Source organism: Colobus angolensis, unplaced genomic scaffold (assembly GCF_000951035.1).
Source record: "Colobus angolensis palliatus isolate OR3802 unplaced genomic scaffold, Cang.pa_1.0 Scaffold109, whole genome shotgun sequence".
NCBI lineage: Eukaryota > Metazoa > Chordata > Mammalia > Primates > Cercopithecidae > Colobus > Colobus angolensis.
Window position 1 is genome coordinate 6,031,314 of NW_012111919.1, and position 9,142 is coordinate 6,040,455.

A 9,142-nucleotide genomic window follows, 5' to 3' on the forward strand; every position below is an offset into this window, starting at 1 on the left:
GATGTAGTCTAGCTCTGTCACCCAGGCTGGAATGCACTGGTCTTGGCTCACTGCAACCTCCACCTCCTGGTTCAAGCAATTCTCCTGCCTCAGCCTCCCGAGTAACTGGGATTACAGGTGCATGCCACCATGCCCAGCTAAGTTTTGTATTTTTAGTAGAGACAACATTTCACTGTGTTGGCCAGGCTGGTCTCAAACTCCTGACCTCGTGATCTGCCCGCCTCGGCCTCTCAAAGTGCTGGGATTACAAGCATGAGCCACTGCGCCCGGCCTCTTACTTTTTATTTCATATTTTTATTATTTTATTTTATTTGAGACAGGGTCTCATTGCCAGGTTGTTCTCAAACTCCTGACCTCAACAGATCCTCCCGCCTTGGCCCCACAAAGCGCTGGGATTACAAGCATGAGCCACCATGCCTAGCTTTAGTTTTTATACTATCTCATCCACTCCAACCTGGGATATTTACAGACTCCCAAGGTTAAAATGTGCATTAAAGGTCATCTAACTGAACTACTAATCCAAGACATCCTTTACTCCAAATCTGGTCTGTGAACCAACAACATGGGCATCATCTATTTGGGAGCTCCTTAGAAATGTAGAATCTCAGGCTCCACCCTCAGACCCACTGAATCATAAACCATTTTAAAAAGATCCCCAGGTGATTCATGTGCACATTAGAGTTTGAAAAGCATTATTACATAACATATTCAAGACATAGTCACTGGACCGCCTGATTGCCACCATCATGAGTCGCATGCACATTCCTGGGAAGGGCCTGTCTCAATCGGCTCTGCCCCATCACTGCAAGGTTCCCACTTGGCTGAAGTTGACATCTGATGACATGAAGGAGCAGACTTACAAACTGACCAAGAAGGGTCTGCCTCCCTCACAAATCAGTGTGATCCTGAGGCTCATATGGTGTTGCACAAGTATGTTTTGTGACAGGCAATACAATCCTAAGAATCCTTAACTCCAAAAGACTTGCTCCTGATCTCCCTGAGGATCTCTACTGTTTAATTAAGCAAGCAGTTGCTATTCAAAAACATCTTGAGAGGAATAGAAAGGATAAGGATGCCAATTCCATTTGATTCTGATAGACGAATTCACCGACTGGCTCAATATTATTAATACAATCCTCCCTCCCAACTGGAAATATGAGTCATCCACAGCCTCTGCCCTGGTTGCATAAGTTTGTCTATGTATTCAAGTAATAAAATGATTGTTCACTGAAAAAAAAGTAGTCACTGAGGAAGCAACATCATGTGTTTTAAGCTAGAGTATATCTGTGATACAGAAACTAGTACCTATAAACTACTATGCCAATTTAGATAGCCCAGGCCAGCATTACTCCTTCTAATCAAATTTGATCACTCACCTCAAGACCCATCTCAGGACCCATATTTTTTTTCCTTCATGAAATCTCCCTGAAGAATCTAGCCTAAATTAAGCTTATCTCCCCTGCTAGCTGCAGCCCTACTATACATTTGGGCACTTGATTATTTCAACTTAGCATTATATATTTATCATCTTTAAAGTGCCATGTCCAAGTCTTGAAATTCTAGCAAGACTTTAAGCTCCTGAATTATAAAAACATACCCTATTTTTAAAAATTCCACAGTAACAATGAAAAACAACAAACAATTTCTGGAAATTTGTTCACAAATTATTAATAGAAATTATTAGGGGCAAGAAAGGAGGGCTCATGGTGAATTAAGTTTGGGAAACAATGAGGTCCAAGGCTTTTTGCTGCAAAACTTCTAAGAGTATTATGATAGCATGCAAAGTAAATCTCTAAAGATGGAATAAAGTATAAAAAATTTCACAAACTTATTTGATCAAGCTCTCTTTTTTCATGGAACATCTGCAGGTACTAGTCTCCCAAATACACTCTGGAAATAAGTACTATGTACCACTGAAAAGAAGACCAAAAAAAAAAAGTAAAATATTTGAATTTTTAAAAGAATCTGAGTATATCGTTACTTGAATATCAATTTAAGTGAGTTTTGCACATTTATTTATTGGCCATTCGCATATTCTACGGGCTTTCTTCAATTCCACTCAGAAGTATTACTCAAACTGTTGTTTACATACTACCTGAATCAAAAATCACCTGCATTACTCATTAAAAAATACAACCAGCTGGACTGGAATCTGTGGAGGTGAAACATTTTTAATGAGGGCTTCCAAATGATTCTTAGTACACGGAAGTCTGAGGACCTCTGGCATATAACATACTTCAAGTATAATACCAAGCGCATCATCCTAACTGCTACAATGTACTGGTATATTTACGTTTTTGTCACGGGAGGTTTCAATCTTGATTTGGCTCTATGACAGAGACCTCAGAATAAAGAGCATTACCAAAGACTCCTTCTCTCCAAAGAAATCTGGGGATTTGGCCAGGCGCGGTGGCTCAAGCCTGTAATCCCAGCACTTTGGGAGGCCGAGACGGGCGGATCACGAGGTCAGGAGATCAAGACCATCCTGGCTAACACGGTGAAATCCCGTCTCTACTAAAAAATACAAAAGAAAAACTAGCCGGGCGAGGTGGCGGGCGCTTTGTAGTCCCAGCTACTTGGGAGGCTGAGCCAGGAGAATGGCGTAAACCCAGGAGATGGAGCTTGCAGTGAGCTGAGATCCGGCCACTGCACTCCAGCCTGGGGACAGAGCCAGACTTTGTCTCAAAAAAAAAAAAAAAAAAAAAAGAAATCTGGGGATTTAAGTTAAGCAAGCAACCACAATGTAAACTGGTACAAAATTATTACTTCAGCACCATTTAATTAACTTCAAGCTTTGGGAAAGCTTCTACCTACAAACCTGATGCTAACAATTCACCCTTAATAGGATGATCATAATGCTCAACCTTAACTTCTTCATCTTCAAAGCATTTTACTAGCTAATGATAACCTAACCCTTTGAGAGAAGGCGTTACCAGTTTCATGAAAAAGATATTTAAAAGATTATGCAATCTACCCACAGCCATTTAGCAATCTGTGTCAGAGTGATTATAATCCATGAGTAGGAAAAGTATCTCAGGCATAAGGGAAATAATTTCAATTAACTAACATTTATTGAGGACCTACTATGTACATAAGATGTGGAAGGCAGTGGTAAAAAAGATGAGTAAGAACTACTTGAGGCCCAGCACAGTGGCTCACATCTGTAATCCCAACATTTTGGGAGACCCAGGCAGGAGGATCCTTGTGGCCAGGAGTTTGAAACCAGTCTGAGTAACACAGCAAGACCCATTTCTTAAAAAAAAAAAAAAAACTATTATAGTAATACCTAATTCTGTGAAAGCAAAAAACAAAAAACTATAACTGCTAGCAGAGACGAAGGAAGACATCATAAATGATGTGGACTTTAAAGGATGTTTTTGGCCATGCATGGTGGCTCACACCTGTAATCTCAACACTGAGAGGCTGAGGGGGGCGGATTGTTTGAGCTCAGGAGTTCGAGACCAGCCTGGGCAAAATGGCAAGACCTTGTCTCTACAGAAAAATAGAAAAATTAGCCAGGTGTGCTGCTCCACGCCTGCAGTCCCAGCTACTTGGGAGGCTGAAGTGGGAGAATCACCTGAGCCCAAGGAGTTGAGGCTGCAGTGAGCCATAATTGCGTCACTGCACTCTAGTCTGGGCAACAGAGCAAGACCCTGTCTCAAAAATAAATAAATAAATAAATAAATAAATGAATGATGTTTTCAAGTTTTCTATAGAAATGGGAATATGTATTCCAACAACTTAATAATGGGGCACATAAAATACCAGAACATAATCCAAGGATGAGATAACTTCCAATAGAAATATAATAATAATAATGTAAAATCCTACAGAAATTACATAAAAAAAGATACAGTCATCCCCACTTAAGTAACTTTTTAGTTTAATTCTAACCTCTTTAAATAGATAATTTTTTTCAATTTGTAAAAACCATTTTCTTCTTGACTTTTACAGTCCCTTAAACCATACTCATCAGCTACCATAAATAGTGACTATTATTGTCATAAATCTTATAAAGTGAGGCAAAAGAACTTGAGAAAAACAGAAATGAATAGATGTTGCTCTGGTTTTCAAGGAAGGCTTCGTGCCCAGATCTAAATTTGTCAGAAATCTAAAAGCTGGATTTTAATCTAATGACAAAAAAGAATGAAGTCAAGTATAGCATTTTAAAATGAGAGATGCATGGAAATAAGTGAATTAGCAGACCACTAGATTAAATCAAAACTTGATGATGGCCTCATTTAGAATTGGGAAAATCAGAAAGAGGAAATTTAGTCCAGAAAACAAAATAACTAGATTAGTGATATCAGTGCTGTATTCAAAATAAATACAGTAAGGGCAAGTATAAAAAGTGCTGTTTGTTGGCGGTGGTGGTGGTGGTATGGGGAGCCAGGGAACAGGTGATGACAGGAGAAGTATAATGCTAAATTAAAAGTGGAAAGTTAGTTTGGAATTATAGCCAGAAATCTAGGGAGAGGTCTATCAGGCTATGGGAAATACACCTCTGAGATGAAGTGAGTTAAGGAGCATAGACACATATGAAACATGGTCATAAAAAAAAATGATCACAGGTAATGTACAGAATATAAAAACAGAAGGGCAGAAGTCAAAACCTTAAAAAAAAAGTCTAATTAATGGGGATGAGCACAAGAGATGTCATAAAAATCAGAGACAAATATAGTCTCTCACTAAAACAAGGGGAGTTAAACTGCTTCAAAAAGACTTAACAGAAGAAAGCTGATAAACCTGAGGATTTGTAAGTAAGAGATCCTTGTAACTTCTGACAGGGCAATGTCTGTGAAATGCAGAGTGGAAATCACTAGGTGAATAATGGAGCAAGTGGTGAGCAAGTACAGGTAATGACCACAGAGCTAGTCTTACAAAAAAGTGTCAGAATTAAAAAAGAAAGAATAGTTTAGAGTTAGAGGAAAGGCTTTTTTTTTTTTTTTTTTTTTTAAGAAAAGACAACCTGGCTTCTTATAGAAAAAAGGAAACTGTAAGAGAGAATAAAACAAATTATTTAAAGAGTAAGTAAATGATGAGAGAAAAAGTCTCAAAGAGACTAGAAAGAAAAAAACAGAATAGGAACATTTTCCCCCAAGTTAGATCAGAAAGTATATGGGTGCAATCAATCTTTTCCGATTTCCTTATAGGACAGGCTTTTTGTATACTTTTTTTTAACAAGTATTCCTGTTTTCACAAGGAAGCTTAGAAGTGCAGTCAATTTCTTTTTCTTTCATTTATAAAAAGAATGCACAGAGGCAGTGGTTACCATGACTGCAAAAAAAAAAACTCTGCACTGCTATTTGTTTATTTAGGTCCAACACTATTCTACAAAGTCCTGAAATGGCAAGCATACAAAATGTTCTAAATTTTCCTCAAATATTCCAAGAACAAGGGCTTACTAGTTTAGTATTTCTAAGCAATCATCATGAAATAATATAGAAAGAGAAAAAAATACATAGAAGCGACCTGTTAGTTTAGAAGATACAGAAAGATTAAAAAACAGTCTATAATAATTTAAAATGCACTTTTCTTCCAGATAAAAATTTCTAAAAGGTAGTTTCTAAAAATCTGAAAATATTACACTATTTAAAATAAGAAAGAGATAATGTGGGTACTGAAAAATGCCACATGGTCAGGTATGGTGGCTCCTATCTAAAATCCCAACACTTTGGGAGGCTGAAGTAAAAGGATCACTTGAGCCCATGAGTTCAAGAACAGCCTGGCCAACAAAGTAAGACTCTGAGACTTGTCTCTACAAAAACTTTAAAAATTAGCCATGGGGTAGTGGTACATGACTGTGACCCCAGATACTCAGGAGGCTGAGGTAGGTGGATCGCTTGAGCCAAGGAGGTCCAGGACGCAGTGAGCCATGATTACACCACTGCACTCCAGCTTGGGTGACAGAGTGAGACTCTGTTTCAAAAAAGAAAAAGAAAAGAAACATGCCACAGACTTTGAAGTTATACAGACAGGACCAATCTTACATTGCAGCACTACCACTATAACTCAGAAACTACCATTTACCTCATGAGATGGTTAGAAGAATCAAGGAGGTAGTATAAGTAACAAATTTTATACCTACTGCCTCACAGTAGATGTAATCTCAAGTAAGAATACTTGTTTGGCTTTATAGAGTTAATGTAACTTCATAAGCTTATTAATTATTTTCAATAATTCATTCCTTCCACAAACAAAATTTATTAAGTGCCTGTTTTTGTGTTAGACACTAAAGATACTTAGCGCTAAGGCAGTACCTGTCTTTCACGGAAGTTAAAATTTAACTCTTTAAATTAGCTGGTAAAGGTATATGAAAATAGTGCTGATAGTACTGGGGAATGGGGCATAAACTGGTTTAGTCTCAGTGTAAAGCAATTTGAGAAAACCTATGAAAATTTAAAATACACATTATCATTTGACCGAGTAATTCACTTTATCTAAAAGAGAAAGGTCGGCTGGGTGTGGTGGCTCATGCCTGTAATTCCAACTTTGGGAAGCAGAGGCGGGAGAATCACTTGAGGTCAGGAGTTCAAGACCAGCCTCACCAACATGGGGAAACCATGTCTCTACTAAAAATACAAAAAAAAAAACTGGCCAGGCATGGTGGTGGGTGCCTGTAATCCCAGCTACTCAGGAGGCTGAGACAGGAGAATCACTTGAACCTGGGAGGCAGAGGTTGCAGTGAGCCGAGGTCACGCCACTGCACTCCAGCCTAGGCAACAGAGCAAGACTCTGTCTCAAAAAAATACATAGCGTAAGAAGAAGGGAAGAACAGTGGAGGAGCATGTTAAAAAGTCTGCAGTAAAAGGTAACATAGGCCAGGCACAGTGGCTCACACCTGTAATCCCAGCACTTTGGGAGGCCAACGTGGGCGGATCACCTGAGGTCGGGAGTTCGAGACCAGCCTGACCAACATGGGGAAACCCTGTCTCTACTAAAAATACAAAAACTGGCCAGGCATGGTGGTGGGTGCCTGTAATCCCAGCTACTCAGGAGGCTGAGGCAGGAGAATCACTTGAACCTGGGAGGCAGAGGTTGCAGTGAGCCGAGATTGTGCAACTGCACTCCAGCCTGGGCAACAGAGGAAGACTGTCTCAAAATTAAAAAAAAAAAAAAAAAAAAGGTCATTTTCTGTTACACTATTTATAAAGTTAAAAGTATGGAGAAAGCCTGTGTGCCAACAGGTTAAATATGTGGCAGTATAATGATACAAAGAAATATCAGAAATATTAGAAAGGCTCCTGGTCAATAGTGTGAGGGAAAAAAAAGAAACATTAGAAAGCCATCAAGAAAAATGAAATAAGCCAGGTGTGGTAGCTCACACCTGTAATCCCAGGACTTGGGGCTGAGGCGGGAGAATCACTTGAGGTCAGGAGTTCAAGACCAGCCTCACCAACATGGGGAAACCATGTCTCTACTAAAAATACAAAAAAAAAAACTGGCCAGGCATGGTGGTGGGTGCCTGTAATCCCAGCTACTTGGGAAGATGGACAGGAGAATCACTTGAACCTGGGAGGCAGAGGTTGCAGTGAGCCGAGATTGTGCAACCGCACTCCAGCCTGGGCAACAGAGGAAGACTGTCTCAAAATTAAAAAAAAAAAAAAAAAAAAAGGTCATTTTCTGTTACACTATTTATAAAGTTAAAAGTATGGAGAAAGCCTGTGTGCCAACAGGTTAAATATGTGGCAGTATAATGATACAAAGAAATATCAGAAATATTAGAAAGGCTCCTGGTCAATAGTGTGAGGGAAAAAAAAGAAACATTAGAAAGCCATCAAGAAAAATGAAATAAGCCAGGTGTGGTAGCTCACACCTGTAATCCCAGCATTTTGGGAGACCTAAAGCATGGTGGCACATGCCTGTAGTCCCAGCTACTCAGGAGGCTGAGGTGGGAGATCACTTGAGTCTAGGAGGTCAAGGCTACAGTGAGCCATGACTGCACCACTGCACTCTAGCCTGGGTGACAAAGTGAGATATTGTCTCCAAAAAATAAATATATATATATATATATATATACACACACACACATATATACATATATATTACACATACACACATATTGCACATGTACCTATGGGTACAACCTATGGGTTGTTTATATGTGTATATGTGTGTGTCATATGTGTGTGACACACATATAAACCCATGGTATACATGCAATGGTCAGAAGGATGTACAGCAGCTTCAACAGTGGTTATTCCTCAGAAGAACAAACTGGAGAAATTAGGGGAGCAGGGAAAAGCCCTTTTTTTCTGTGTATGTCCATATTATTTGAAATATTTATTTCATCATAACGTGTAGAAAATAAAACAAAACAAAGTAATATTTCATACTTTTTAAGTAAGAATAAAATATTTCTCCAAAGAGCTGAGGTTGAGTCTTGCGTAAGTTTGGCTTGCTTTTTTTTTTTTATTTTGGTTTTTAAGAGATGAGGTTTCATCAGGTTGGAGTGTAGTGGTATGATCATAACTCGCTACAGCCTCAAACTCCTAGGCTCAAGCGATCCTCTCACCTTAGCTTCCCAAGTAGCTGGGACTAAAGGCACACACGACCATACCAGGCCAATTTTTTGGGTTTTTTTAATAGAGGTGAGGTCTCACTTTGTTTCCCAGACTGGTATCAAACTCCTGGCCTCAAGTGATCCTCCAACCTTGGCCTCCCAAAATGCTGGGATTACAGGTGTGAGCCACTGTCCACTATTGCATACTCTTTTTTTTTTTTTTTTTTTTTGAGACAGAGTTTTGCTCTTGTTGGCCAGGCTGGAGTGCAATGGCGCAATCTCAGCTCACTGCAACCTCCACCTCCTGGGTTCAAGAGATTCTCCTGTCTCAACTTCCCGAATAGCTGGGATTACAAGCATCCACCACCACACTCGGCTAATTTTGCATTTTTAGTACAGACGGGGTTTCTCTACGTTGGTCAGGGTGCTCTCGACCTCCTGACCTCAGGTGATCCACCTGCCTAGGCCTCCCAAAGTGCTGAGATTACAGGCGTGAGCCACCGCGCCCAGCCTGCAAATTCTTATCTTCATTGTCTGGTCACTCAATTGCAGCAATTAAAGAAAGGCACTTTCATTTCCAGTTGAAATGCTACGAATATTTTTTTTTTTTTTTTTTTTTTGGAGACAGAGTCTCGCTCT

General features: G+C 39.5%; 1 protein-coding gene and 1 pseudogene across 3 annotated transcripts in view; one reads left to right on the forward strand and one right to left on the reverse strand.

Moving 5' to 3' along the window:
• ATAD2B (ATPase family, AAA domain containing 2B) overlaps nt 1-9,142 on the reverse strand; it is a 190,380-nt gene that overhangs the window by 164,721 nt on the left and 16,517 nt on the right. The window lies entirely within an intron of this gene.
• On the forward strand, nt 302-1,190 carry LOC105517951 (annotated as a pseudogene).